The following is a 14311-nucleotide window of genomic DNA, read 5'->3' as shown; positions in this document are numbered from 1 at the left end:
GGACGCCTCCGGGGCGGTGGTGGGAGGCTGGTGTGGGAAAGGTGAGGGGTTCACACACACAGCGCCTGCACTCAGGTCTAGGAGGTTTGTTCTTGGCCATCATCACAGATGGATCACAAGTGATCACTTTCGATTAAAACTGTGATATGGTTGTGTCTAAGTGTTGACAGATATTTCTGACAGTGAAAGGGAGATTGGATTGGGAGATGGGGCTGTACAAGTGAAGGTAGAATCAGTCTGTTTCAAAGAAATTATAAAAATCTCCCTATCTGAAGGGAGCCGGTGGTGCTGTCAGGGCACCCATAGGAGAAACCTCGTCAGAGGGGCAGATTCGGGAGACTAGGTTACTGACTCTGTGCAGGAAAATAAAGGAGAAGGAAGAATTGAAGATGGCTCTCAGGCTTCAAGATGGTAGGGTTACTGTTAGAGGGACCTGAGGAAAAGAACAGGTTTGTGCTAGAGCACACGAGATTAAGTCTGGGGCAGTTGAGTGGTTACAGTAGGGCCTCTTGGGTGGTTGTTGGAAATATGGCTTTGGCCCTTGTGCCACTGGGCCAACCCGAGACCTTGAGTTCATTTCAGTCCAACAAGTGTTTGCTGGGTGGATGGGTAACTGATTCTATAATCAAGAGAATGTTTTCTCAATCATGTTTTTAGTTCCCTCATATTTCAAATGAGTTCTCAGTGTTCACATAATGGCAGGGGCCGGCAGCTCCACGTGGCCTTGACAGCAAGATTTATCACAGCCCTGGTAGCTTAGCAGCTACAGTCTCAAAATTAGGCAGAAAGTAGACAGAGAACTACTCTTCAGTAAAATTTTCTGGCCATAACTTTGTAATTTTCTCTTGTACTGATGCACTCTCTTTTGAGGTTCTTTCCCAGGAACAGCGGAACCTTCTACAAAGCCTCACACCACCCGTGTGTCCGGAGAGGACAAGATAAGCGACACTCCACCAGGGACAGTGCCTGAAGACCCACTGAGACTGCGCACGAGGCTGAAAGAACGACCAATATTAACCCCTAGCTCATTGTAATACTAAAATCCCCACCTTGGAGGGACTTATCTGCCATTTTTGGATGATAGGACATATGTACCAACCAGCATGATTTCACACTGTGCTTGCATGGCCTTCGCTCTGCCCTAAACACACAATGATGCTCACACCCCTCATGCATTATTTATTTTGCCTGCAGACCCCCCCCCCCCATCCTGTTGGTTGGGAAGGTGGATTTGAGGCAATTCATAACCTCTCCCTCCCTGTTGATGCAGCCACAGAAATAATTTCCTCCTTAACAATCCTCACTGTCTCAGTAATTGGCTTTCTGTGCAGCAAGCAACACTGAACCCCCCTTGTGGGTTAACAGATGAGCATGAGCTGGTGCTGGGAGAGGATGGGGCAGAGCAAAGAAGAGGGATTGGGGAGGAAGGAAAATCCCCATACAGGGTTTATGTGCTATTCCCCAGGATGAAGAAAGCCATATTCAGTTAAAACCCAAATGAACCTAAATGAAACGGGCAGATGTGCCAGAATGTAAGCCCGTCACTGAGATGATTGGTGTTAGAGCCATAGTCTTGGTGTAGTCCACTCTCCTCTACTCATAATATTTTCCTCTCTAATCCATACTTCATGAGCTCTATCTCCCCAAAGCTGTTGAGAAGCAGTTCCCACACCCATCTCAGGATAGCCAGCTCCACCTGCTGTTTGGCTCTGGACCAAAGCTAGCAATCTAGATGTAGAGAAGGTAGTTATTTGTGACAATGATGTCAAAAGATGCAGTGATTTCTACTAGCTGTTTTCATCTTCCTCTCTCTCCTACTTCTTGCTCAAGAAGTTGGCACTGAATGAAAGTCTATCACTCAATGGACACAATTTGTCCATCATCTTTTCAGTCTTCTGAAAAGGTCTCTAAACGTCATCAACACTCCAGGCAATGTTATGTTTAATATCCCAGATGCCAGCCTCTCCTTTGGCTTAGGGTTTGGTGGGCAGCTGGCTGGCAGCAAGCACTACTGAGATGAAACACAGAACAGGCTTCTTAGGGGGCTGGGTCTCAGATGGGAGAGGTGGGGAGGGGAGATGGCTGAGTGTCAAAGCCTTGCCTGGGTTAGGGCTTAGGAGCGAGGACCCTGCAGTCAGATTCCTGGGTTGAAATCCTGCTTTCATCCTTTACTTAGTAAATGATGCCTAGTAATTTACTTACCCATTCTAAGTCTCAATTCTCTCATCTATAAAATGATATAATAGTAGCTCTTGTCTAAGGATAGTATGTAATTTATGTTGATTGCTCATAACATGCCAGGCACCTTTCCAAGTGCAAAACCTACATCCTCATCCATTATATGGCCTCACTATAGCCAGGGTTGTTGTCAAGATTAGAGACACTATGTATGAAGAGTCTCTCATAAATGTTCACCATCCATGTGAGTTTTTGTCAGTGCTGGCTGGGCATCTTCATTGTCTTGCTGGGTCTCCTCTCTTTGAGTCCCTGTCTCTGTCTCATTCTCTCATTTTCTGATTTTGGCCCCAGCATTCCACTTCTCCAACTCAGTATTTTCCTTGGACTTCTCTATATCATTTTTTCCTCTGCCTTTCACCAAAGCTTCTAGTGGTGTTCACAGTAAGATCAGATATTTTAATAGCAACTATTAATGGATGATTTCTGTTTTGAGTAGAGAGAGTAGATGTAAGTGTTATTGATAAAAGATAGTAATTCAAACATTAAGGGCAAAAAAGTCTTTGGGCTATTCAGTGGTCCCTTTGTGTGTCCCCAAAGGCCCTGCATGTCTGTATATTGTACCAGACCAGGGGCATTCTATGTATCTGCAATTTTAACTTCACTAGAATACTCCTCTCTGTTTTTCTTTTTTGGCAAAGCCTTTCTTTCTTTTTCTTTTCTTGTTTTTTTTTTTGTCTTTTTCTATTGCTCTGTGCAACTCCTGTTGAACAAGCAGAATTTGCAGGATAGAATCAGAAAGCAACTCGATTCCTTCTCTTGATGCCTCTTCAAATCCTCTCTGTGGGCCTGGCTCGTCTCTTCCTTTTGGGATGAAATCTCTCACAGATGCCATTGACTTTCAGGGTCATGACAAGATATACAAAGTTCTCTAATCACTTACTATGTAATAAACAATCTTATTTCAGTATTGGAATGTCCGTTTTCTTGAACGCTGGATTTCCTTCCCTTTCCTACTTGGAGCTGTGCAGGCAGGGAGGCTGCAGGGGAAAGAAGAGTATCTTCTCTATTTGCTATTGGGAGTTTTTGCTTTTCCGCCCTCACCCAGCTGCCTCTGGCCCTTGGGGGAAGGGGCTACACCGGGAGAAGAAGGGGCTGAAAAGTTCTGAGCTGATATGGGAGCTTTTCAGGCTCCGCACGCACGTACTGAAAGCTGACCTTTCACTTGCAGATAACTCGAATGTGCCCTTCCCTGACTGCCCTCTTCTGCCTCGCTGGGTTTCAGTCACGATTCTTCAATCTTGGCCAAAGGTCCCCAGGCTGGGCTGCTTCTCAGACGTGGCCAGGTTCTGCTCCCGCTTCTATCAGCTGGGATTCCCTGTCTCCAGGGCACCCTCTTGGACAGGACTTTAAACAGCTTGGACAGCAGCTCTCCTTCCCTATGGCCTCTGTCTGGCCCATGGGAACCAGTTACACACCCTCCCCTTTCATTGGTTATCAATCACCATTGGTAATCTTTTCCCTGATATTTGGGTATTTTTGCTCATCCATTATGTAAATGGGGAAGAAAGTTCTGTGATATCATTCAGGCCACGGTTTAGGATTTATCCTATTTGACTTCACTGCGGTGTTTGGTACTGCCGTGTCCTCTATTTCACCCCTCTCCTTTTTGGGTCCTCTGTGATCTGGACTGTCTCCCGTTCAGCCTCTCCAATGCCTCCCTGAGCTCTGCCTTGCCTGTGGGATCCTCTCAATGCCACCTGGCCCTTCACTGGATGCCCTTGCTGCTGCTCTTGTCCCACCATTGCTAGGACCTGCAGCTCTGTGCCGAAGGCTCCAAGGCCGGCCCTCTCCCTTGTTCTCCAGGGCCCAGTGTTAATACCCATGGGATGTGTGCTGGTGCCTCCAACTGATTTCACAAAATCAGAATTCATCGCCTTCCACATCGTTCCAGCATGTTCCTCTTGCTCCTCTTGTGGGCTCCAGCTCCAAAGATAGCCAAGACTTCTATCCTTCCACCAAGGCTTCTGGCTGGGAACCTGGGATCATCCCAGACTCCTGTTTCCCACTCCCCCTCCCCCCAAGCCAGTCCCACCTCCTCTGCCACAGGCTCCCCAGCCAGGCTGTGTCTGGGTGCCGCAGGGCTCGGCTTCCTCCAGTCGGTCCCCATCACTCTCAGAACACAGCTGCTGCCTTCACTGTGGTGTCATTGCCACAGGTCCCCTTATCTCCAAAGGGCCCACCACTAACTCATCCTTCACAGCACCGCCTCAGGGAATTGTGTAAAACAAAAGCTTAATTTCACCACCAAATTGAGGACGAGGCCCAAGGTTCTTAGTCAGGTCTACAAAACTTCTTACTAACCTGGCCTTTGCTTTCAGCTCAGACTTCTACTCTTACCATAGATTCTGGGGTTCAGCTGCTTGCAGTTCCCCAAATGTGCTGGTCTTTCTTTCTTTTTTTTCCCTGTTTTGAAACTCTGAGCTCTTTCACTGCCAGTCAAGGCATCCCCCTCCCTCCTCAACCTTGAACTTGTAGGAGATTCATCTTGGGCATGATTTATCTGAACATCCCAGGCTGTTAGTTGCCTTGGCCGAGTTTATTCTGAAATTTTTGTATCCACACATCTTGTAGTTAGTTATTTCCCATCTGCCATCCTTGCGTGAAGGGCTAGCCTAGAGATTGGGAACCACACATTTTCATCTCTGTACCCTCAGTGCTCAGTGCCTGGCCTGGCACGCATTAGCCGCTTAATAATTAATGCTTATTGTCAATGAAGAGTTGGAATACTATTACTTCAATAGCTTTGCAGTTGCTCTTCTCTCTAGTTGGAATGTCCTCCTCCTTCTTGCCTTATTGGTATTTATTTATTTATTTATTTTAGCTTCTGGGTACAACTAGAAAAGCCCACCTTCCATGTGGACCTCCCTGGCCCTCCGTCCCGTTGTGGTCAAGAGATGGCATCTGTGAACATCCCCAGAGCACTCCCCACAGCTTGGCTCCCCACCGTGCTGCTGGGAGGAACAGCCGTGCCTCCGTCTCACTGGGTACCCTACTCCAGGGAGGGCCTTCTCATTATTGCATCTTTAGTGAGGGCCCAGGGCATGATCGCTAATGTATGCTCAGTGGCTGTTTGGGGAATACATGGATTTATATACTTGATAACATCTAGCAGGGAAGTTAAGAATGAAATGAACTATTGTCAGAGGAGGGCGATCCAACTTCATGTAGATAGAGATCTACCTCTTGGAGTCAGCTTCCCTCCTCAGTATTTCTGCATCAGAGACCCCAAGAGGAAGGTACCATGAAGCTAGGTGGACTGCAAATCCCAAATCATGCTGGATTTGTCCGGGACACAGCCCCTATCTGATCCAGCCTCCCAAGCAGAGGTAGACACACATTGGCATTCAGACCTGAGCCTTAATCTCCCTTCCCTGGAGTTCTGAACCTGCTCTCCACCCCAGCCCCCAACACTACACACATTCAGGGGTTTTGGGAAGACCTGGGATGGGCAGAACTTGGAAGGGACGCAGGGGGCAGGGCGCTGTGAGGGAGGCACTCTGTGTGCAGCTGGGAATCATTGTCTTGAGCAAAGTCCCTGCCTCACTCTGCTTGGCCTCACATTCTACTTCGGGGCTCCTCCTGAGGCTTCCCACCAAGTTTCTGCTTTGTTTATCCTCTGGTGACTCCACCACCTTCCCAGCTCCCAGCAATTTGGGATGAGTTGGGGTCTCATTGGAGCAGACGTCTTGATGGAGACAGAGGAAGAGAAAATCCCTTGGCATGCTGGAGTGCCTTCTGCAGGCTCAGAGCAGGAGGAATCTTTGCCCGTGTGAGGAGGACAGTTATAAACGGGGGTCCTGTTTCCCAGGCTGGACCCCGATTCCTTTTCCTGTAACCCCTGTTCTTCCCCAGCTCCCCAAATCCACTCGTCTACACCTACAATAGTCTGGGCATTAATGGAACAAAGGTCAAGACTCCTCAATAATAATATTTTTAATGGATCAGATAGAGGCTGGGGCTTGATCCCAACAGGATGGGGGTGCAGCAGAGAGAGCGGTCAGTCCTGGCGCGGGTCCCTGTAGCAGTAAGAGATGGGAGGGGTGAGGTTGTAGGGAAGGCAGGGAAGGCCGGTGGCTTCAGCCACTTCTCTGTGGCATGTAGGAAGGGAGAGTGGCTTCTCCAGTGAATTTTCAGGTCATTTAGGAGAATTCCGTTTCTCTGTCTGAAGGATGAAGAAAAATCTAACATTTTTTTCCTTTGTGGGATTCTTCCTCAGCCTCCAATGGTTGGAGTTGCCCGGGAGACACCAAGCGCCGTGTAGGTGAAGGAGGCAGCCGTGGACGCAGGGCCGGTCTCGCCCACAGGTGGTGGTAGCTGCGGCAGCGCACACCTGCCTGTGCTCCGTGGAGGTCACGTCTGCCCAGCCCCTGCTGTCTATTTGGGGTGGGTGGGAGAAGCCAGTCAATTAACTGTGGAAGTTTCAGGATTCACCTTGGATTTGGGGAGAAGAAGCCTCTTCTGGGGCTGTTTGCAGTTCCATGCTACTGGTTGGAAACAGGGTCTGTAGTGAGAGGAAGGAGAAGCAGCTGCCCTGTGTCCAGGTCATGGAGGTGTCACTTCTGCTTTGGTGGGCATTGTTGCTGGCATGGGGGACGCTGCACAGGGGGGCACTTCTGCTGGCTGGGGGGCCGGGGGCAGGGCTCTGGGACCTTGCGGGGACAGGGCTCAGGCACCTGCGGAGGGGGCTGGCAGGGGACTTTGCGTTGTTGCTGCTGCTGCTGGGACATCCTTGCTTGGTTCAAGAGGATCTGTAAGAAAGAGCAGATCCTGTTTGTCTTGTTAGTTTCATTTTGTTGTCGGAAGCTTCTCAATGAAAGCACCACAGCCTCACCGTCACCCTTAGGGACGACCTTCCTGTCAGACTTGCTGGCACAGCTGCCATGCCCACAGGACCGAGTACTGGCAGCAGCTGCCAACTAAGGAGCGAATGAGAAACCCTGTGGGACTGTGACCAGACCTCCCTCTGCCCCAGGGTGACCACTCCTGGGTTGCAGCCCATCTTGGGCTCTGCCACCTCTGGAGTGCCCCTTCAGGGGCGGGGGCCCTGCAGGCCCTGCCTCAGTGTGCCAGGGTGGAGGTGAGGGGCAGGAGGGAGTGGGTCAGAGAGGCGTGGCTGCTGGCCCCGTGCCGTCACCTGCATGCATTCCTCTCACCTAAAACATCTTGTATTATAGTAAATGGCCTCTAAATTTCTCAAGAAAAATCATCCCATATAGTTCTGTTCATAAGATGCAGACATGGATATCCATTAACTCATCTATCTTTTTTTTCTTTTTTTAAAAATTTCATTTCAGAATATTTATAGGGGCACAAGCATTTTGGTTACATGTATTTTCTTTGTACCGCCCAGGTCAGATCTATCTTCATCAGTATAAACCCTTCTAATTCCCATCAAACCTCTGTAAACGGAGTGAAGATCCACCTATGGCACCCCTGACTGCAGTCCCAAAGGGGCCCTGAGCAGGTACCTGGCACTCTACCCAGCCAGCTGAGCCCCTTCACTCACCTGATTCTCCAGGTGCACCTGTCCTGCGAGGATGGCTCCAAGTTGGCTGAGGAGGTTCCAACCCCGGGCCCTTTTATTGTGGATTCAGCCTGGGCTGGGAGAACTGCCGGGACTCCCCCTGAGACTTCCTGGTTCCAGGTGTAGCCCTCCAGTTCCCGAAAACACTTGTCAGACTTCTCTGTGCAGAAAACCCTAGTGCAGCACTCCCGGTGAATGGCATTTTCTTCTCTGCAGGAAGGACAGCTCAGGGTGACACAGTTGTTTCACGTGTGCATCAGTGCACGGCCATGCTCTCAGGCTCCAACAGGGCAGCTCCTCAGGTGTAGAAAGCCCAGGTGAACGATCACCATGGTGGTGGACTCTGGGAGGCTGGGCCGTGTCATTCCATTTCTCAACTTTTTATGCTCTGTGCTTCTTCATTTGTGCCATGGCCAAGGGTCCCTTTTAATCCCTTGCCAAACACCTCTCTCTCCACCTTATATGAGCAGATATATTAGTTAGGGTTCTCCAGAGAAACAGAACCAATATGATGTGTATATATGTATACACACACACACATGCACACACATACATAGATATATGTAAAATTTATTTATTTTAAGGAATTAGTTCATGTAATTGTGGAGGTTTGGCAAATCCAAAGTCTGCAGAGCAGGCTGGCAGGCTGGAGACTCAAGAGAAAAGTTTCAGTTCAAGTTCAAGGTGGTCTCCTGGCAGAATTCCCTCCAGGGAGGTTGGTCTCTTTTTCCATGCAGGCCTTTAACTGATCGGCTGAGGCCCACCCATGTTATGGGGGGCAATTTGCTTTACTTAGACTACCGATTTAAATGTTAAACCCATCTAAAAAAACGCCTTTACAGAAACACCTAAAATAATGTCTGACCAAATATATATATATCAATATATATATATATCAGATCTGGCTACTGTGGTCTAGTCAAGTTGGCATATAAAATTAACCATTATAGCAGGTAAAATCAAGCAATTCTCACTTCCAGCAGCAACTTGAGAACACACACACACACACACACACACACACACACGCACACACACATTATAGATTCCAGAAGAAAGCCTAGTGGCATAGAAAATGGGAGTTAAAGACTCTTGATTAAAATTAACAATTTTTGGAATTAACTCATGTCCTTCCCTTTCCTTAAAGACACTGCCCAAGCACTAGTATTTGGGGTTCCAGGGGCAGCTCTGATTTTTGGTTTCGTGGTCTGACAGCATAGAGCAGGGGTCCTCAAACTTTTTAAACAGGGGCCAGTTCACTGTCCCTCAGACCATTGGAGAGTGCGCACTGTGGGCCCGGGATGAGTCGGCTGCTAGGCAGGACAGGCAGCTGCTGCAAAAATACCCGGCGGGCCTGATAAATGTCCTAGGTGGGTGGCATGTGGCCCTCGGGCCGTAGTTTGAGGATGCCTGGCATAGAGAAATACAGAAACAAGCTGCTACTTCCCCCTCCTTCCTGCTCTTGCTGGCACTTAGTGTTAACCCCAGATTCTGGCCTTCTATTACAGAACAATAGATTTTCTTTCTAATTTTCAATGATAAGAGCTCTTTGGGAAGATTGGGAGTCCAGAGTTTCTGATTTACTTTTGACTTAAGACTTTGCTCAGAGCAGGCCAGGGCCTCCCGTCCTCCCCTCCCCCGCATACCTGTGAGGTCTTCACAGCATGGTGAGGTGTGCTGAGCCAGCAGCTGTGGGCTGGTGGTGCCCAGGGCTCGGCGACCCCTGCACTGTTCAAAGGAAGGGAGCACAAGAGAGGACACTGTCCATGGCACTCAAGGGAGCATTTGCCAGGCCTTGCAGGGCAAAAGGAAAGGGTTGGCTTTGCATTTTACTGCATGGTCACGCAGCCATGAGAGGAGTCACTCCAGCTCCTTGGATCTGCCCAGGGAAACTTGCAGGAAGAGACGTGAAAGGGGCAAGTGATCCCAAGGATGACAGGGGAGGAGGTGAGAGGCATGTGGAGCTCTGGGGAAATGCAGTGGTTGGCTCTGGAGCCGGGGCCAGCTCTGCAGGGGCTTGTCACACTGAGGATGGCATAGTAGGTGTTAGTGTCCAGTTTCAGGGCCACTATCACCACTGTCTAATCCTGTTAGGGCAAATATGTTCCAAGAATAGTCCCCTTCCCCCAACTGGGATTTGTTCACTTTCTCTGTGCTTCTGTTGCACCCTGAAAATAATTTTCCTATTTTTGTATGTCTCATCTCATTGTGCATTTATATATGTGCCCTTCCTATTGCACTGTGGGTTCTATCTAGGGCAGTGGCTGTGTTTTCTGCACTCCCCTATCCTTACTTTTGTGACCTGAATGAATACCTTATGCCTGCGGTCCCCAACCCTTGGGCCACGGACCAGTACTGGTCGATGGCCTGTTAGGAACTGAGGCTGCACAGCAGGTGAGCAGCAGGCGAGAGAGTGAAGCTTCACCTGTATTTACAGCTGCTCCCCATCACTCGCATCACCGCACAGCATAAGCTCTGCCTCCTGTCAGATCAGCGGCGGCATTAGATTCTCATAGGAGCGCTAACCCTACTGTGAACAGGGCATGCGAGGGTTGCATGCTCCTTATGAGAATCTAATGCCTGATGATCTGAGGTGGAGCTGAGGCGGTGATTCTAGCGCTGGGGAGCGGCTGCAAACAAAGATTATCATTAGCAGAGAGGTGTGACTGCACAATAAATGTAATGCACTTGAATCATCCTGAAACCGTCCCCACTGCTGGTCCGTGGAAAAATTGTCTCCCATGAAACCGGTCCCTGGTGCCAGAAAGGTTGGAGACTGCTGTTTTATGTTAAGCATCAGAGCCATAAATGAAGTGGTTTGGGGCTGTCTGTAACCTCTTTCCTTTTGCTTAAAACACTTAGAAAAGAGAGTAGGGGGCCCAGACTTCCAGGACACCTCATTCTTCTTGCCTCTTCACATCTGTTCAACTCTCCCGAGGGCCCCTGAAAAGTTCTTTTTACCTGCAGAAGGACCATTCAAGGGAAATGCAAATACCATTACCATAGGAGAATGGCCAAACTTGATATTTTGGTGCATAGCTTGATTTTGTCAAGTGTTTTTCAGGTGCCGGGAAGTAATATTCGACAACTAGGAAATAATGGGAGGCCTCTTAAAACCATGTTTCTTATTATTTATAAATTATGTGTTTATGTTCTGCCTTCCACATTGGAATATAAGTGCCTTGAGGACAGGAATGGGACTGGGTCCTCTGGTCCAGTGCCTAGAATAGTGACTGGCACATAGTGGAGATGTTTATGGACTGACAGTTGACTTACTCCTGGTTAGACCAACGATGGTAAAAATGACCATTGGTCCTCTCTTTCTGAGACTTAAAATCTCTGAGGCTTGCAACAGCCGGGAGAGATGGGGAGGGAGACAGTGAGCCACCCATGGGGTCTGGGAGGGTTCCTGATTGTTGAGCATGAGAAAGAGAGAGAGAAAGAGAGAGAGAGAGAGAGAGAGAGAGAGAGAGAGAGAGAGAGAGAGAGAGAGAGAGAGAGAGAGAGAGAGAAAGATTCGGGTGTGGGTGATGATTAAAATGGTGCTGAAACCCAGTCCTAAGACCTTAAAAGATGGGTTGACCCCTGGGGACTAGGATTCCAGGATCTTTTCCTTGTTTCTCCCATGGCCAGCCCACCCAATGGAAGATGGTTTCAGGGATAACTGGGGAAGGTTACAAGAATCTAATACTCTCACATCCTAGAGGAAATCCTTCCAGAGTGCTTGAAAATGCAGTTAATCATCAAGAAGCTGTCAAACTGGAATTTTTAGTGCAAAGTAGGGGTTTGAAAACTGTTTTCAGGAAGAGGGTGAGATATCTGAAAACAAGTAAACTGTTGGAAATCCTCTCTGTTTCCTTCTTCCAGGCCGCACCTAGGATAAAAGGGCCCTGGTGTGGCCCTTCTTGTGCACTTGGATCCCTGAGGGCTGGAGCAGCGGGAGGCGGGCGAGGGAGATGGCTCTGCCCTTCTGGGGTGAGGACAGACAGTGGCCCAGAGGTTGGCTTCCTTTTGCTGGAAACTAGAATTTATAAAAGTGGGGGGAGGGGAGAAACAGATAGACAGAACAGAGATGAACAAATCCAGAGAAACAACAAGAAAATAGTTACAGAAAGAAAGTTGGTCAATGGGAGGTAGGTGAGCAACCCGAGTTGGTAGGTGGAATTTGAGATCTTGTTTTTTTGATCTGATGCAAATTATAGACAAGGAAAGCCAAGCCAAGCCAGGTCCCAGAATTGGTTTGTGTTAAACTGTTAAAACTGGCCCTGAAATGTCTCTTTCCTAGCTCCCTTTCCATCCCTCTTATTTTTTTTTTTTTATTGCTGTGATTATTTCTTTTGGTAGAGCTTCTTGCCCCTGCCTCGAGGATGCTGTGACATCAGACATGTGACTGAGCTGAAGGGCTGAGCTGTGTCATTGGCTCTTGAACAAATAGTGGCTGTGATTGTCCCTGGATGATTGCCTTTGGTCCTTATTTCTGCCTCTTTCTTTGGCAAGGTACCATGGGTGCAGAGGCGCCCCCTGCTGGGAGTCGCTGTGGTTGGTCTGGAGAGTGTGGAGGGGACACATGGACTGGGCAGAGGAAAGCATCAAGTGGCAAGAGGAATGCCTCAGCTGACCACGGGCCTACAGATCCAAAGACAGGAAAGAGTGCAAGGCACATTAGAAATCCCACTGAATTAGAATCTCTATTAACAGACCTTAAGGACGTCAATCAGTGCCTGACGGAAACTTTATAGGACCTGGGACAGCACCCCCTGAACAGGAGCTCCAGCTGGGGCCTCTTTCCCGACTCCCCCAGCCCCGCAGTGCTTAGTGCCTGTGCAGACCCACAGGTTGGGCTCATTCCCCATGAAGACGGCCCTGGAGGTGAATGCAGACTGCATCATTTCCTCCCACACTTTCCTTTCCCAGGAGGAACATCCTCAGCCTCTTTACACCTTCCTTCATGGCACAGTACTCTGGTTCCAGGCCATTCCTGTTGCCCTTCCCCTGACTTGACCCACTGTGAGCATGCTCTTCTCAGAGGGCAGAGCCTGAGCCGGGATCTGGTTCTCTGAGTGAGGTTTATGTGTGGGCAGCCGCACATTGTTGGGACCCACGATCACACTCTGGGTCTGATCATTATGGCAGTGAGCAGACGGGAAAGCTGGAGACCCTGCGAATTAAGACTGGAGTAGCTGGAGACAGAGCTCATCCCTGGGAGAATCTGGCATACTCTGCTCTTTCAGCTAAAAGCACGTGTCTCCTCTTTCTCGCAGGCATTCGTCGATCCAGGAAGATGTTGCTGCAGCAGCAGCAGCAACAATGCAACGTCCCCTGCCAACCCCTCCACAGGTCACAGAATCTTGCCTTCCCCAGGTGCCTGAGCCCTGCACCCTCCAGCCAGCAGAAGTGCCCCCTGTTCAGCAGGAATGCCTTCCAAAGCAGAAGTGATACTTCTGAAGCCACCTGGCCCTAAACCTGAGTGTGAAGCTGTGAGTCCTCTCTCTGCCCACCCAGACTCCCTCCTTCCAGCAACTACAGGGAACCCCTCACAGCCCCAGGAAAGTCTCCCTCTCAACTGACTCAGGAAGGATGACACCTGGGCTCATAGGTTTTCTTGCAATTAATCAACAGATCCTTCTCAGCTTCAACCTCTAGCAGGCAGCAGAGAATGGACTGAAGTGCCGTGTAATCAGGGCCTTCCCTGGAGCCACGTGAATCAAACCCACTGTGACCACCACAGGCCAGTTCTTCTGGCTGATGCATCCCTTCCCCTGCTGCTTCTGAGGTCGCTAGAATGATGAAAGTGTCCTCCTTCGGCTCTGGCTCCTTCCTTTCTCCAATTTATTTTGAGGTTTTTGAGAAGCTAATGTACATTAAAGTAACCAACTTAAATAAGTGGAAAATTCCCCCAAGTTCCCTTCCTTCCCACCATTTTCAGTTATGGCAGCAAGATCTCCTGTTTCATATCACCCTCCGGACCACGCCTATGTATCTCTGGGACACCCCCAACCTTGTGATGCTGTTACCTCCTCCTTCCTACTCCTTCAATAAGTCCAGCCCCTCCTGAGTGGGTCCGACTGCTCTCTGGCTGGTGCTGGGAGGCAATCGGGAAGCGTCACAGACAGGGAAAGGGGCCCTGGCAGGGCAGCAGGGGGTGCTTGGAGCAGCCACCAGAGGGCGATCAGGAGGCCACAGGAAGGAGTACACGGGTTTCCAGAAACTGGGACATTGGGAGTTTCCCATGTGTACTCTCACTCTGGGCTTCACATTGCACCTACAACCTGCCCCCAGTCCACTTGGAGCCCCAGTGATTCTGCTCCTTTCTTCAGGAGAGGTGCCCGGCAGGAAGACGGGGAGTGTGGGCCTGGGGGTGCCAGCGTCAGGGAGGCTGCTGAGCTGAGCAGCAGCGGGGGCTTTCAGGGAACAGGGGAGGCTGGACTCGGGGCTGTGGCCGACACTGTGAGCCCTTCCTATTTTGATGTCTGTGCTCCCAGTTCCGAGTTAAGGCTAAAGTCAACCTCTTTTCTCATCTACCTGCACCAGCCCAGGCTACTCTCCAGTCTG

The 14311-nt window shown here is 49.6% G+C and overlaps 1 protein-coding gene across 2 annotated transcripts in view; it reads right to left on the bottom strand.

The window, feature by feature from the left end:
* The window catches only part of S100A9 (S100 calcium binding protein A9), a 442604-nt gene that overhangs the window by 138742 nt on the left and 289551 nt on the right, over positions 1–14311 (bottom strand). The gene's annotated exons all lie outside the window — the stretch shown is intronic.

Source organism: Microcebus murinus, chromosome 2 (genome assembly GCF_040939455.1).
Source record: "Microcebus murinus isolate Inina chromosome 2, M.murinus_Inina_mat1.0, whole genome shotgun sequence".
NCBI lineage: Eukaryota > Metazoa > Chordata > Mammalia > Primates > Cheirogaleidae > Microcebus > Microcebus murinus.
The sequence above is the reverse complement of the archived record's forward strand: the minus strand, read 5'-3'. Positions and strand labels throughout refer to the sequence as shown.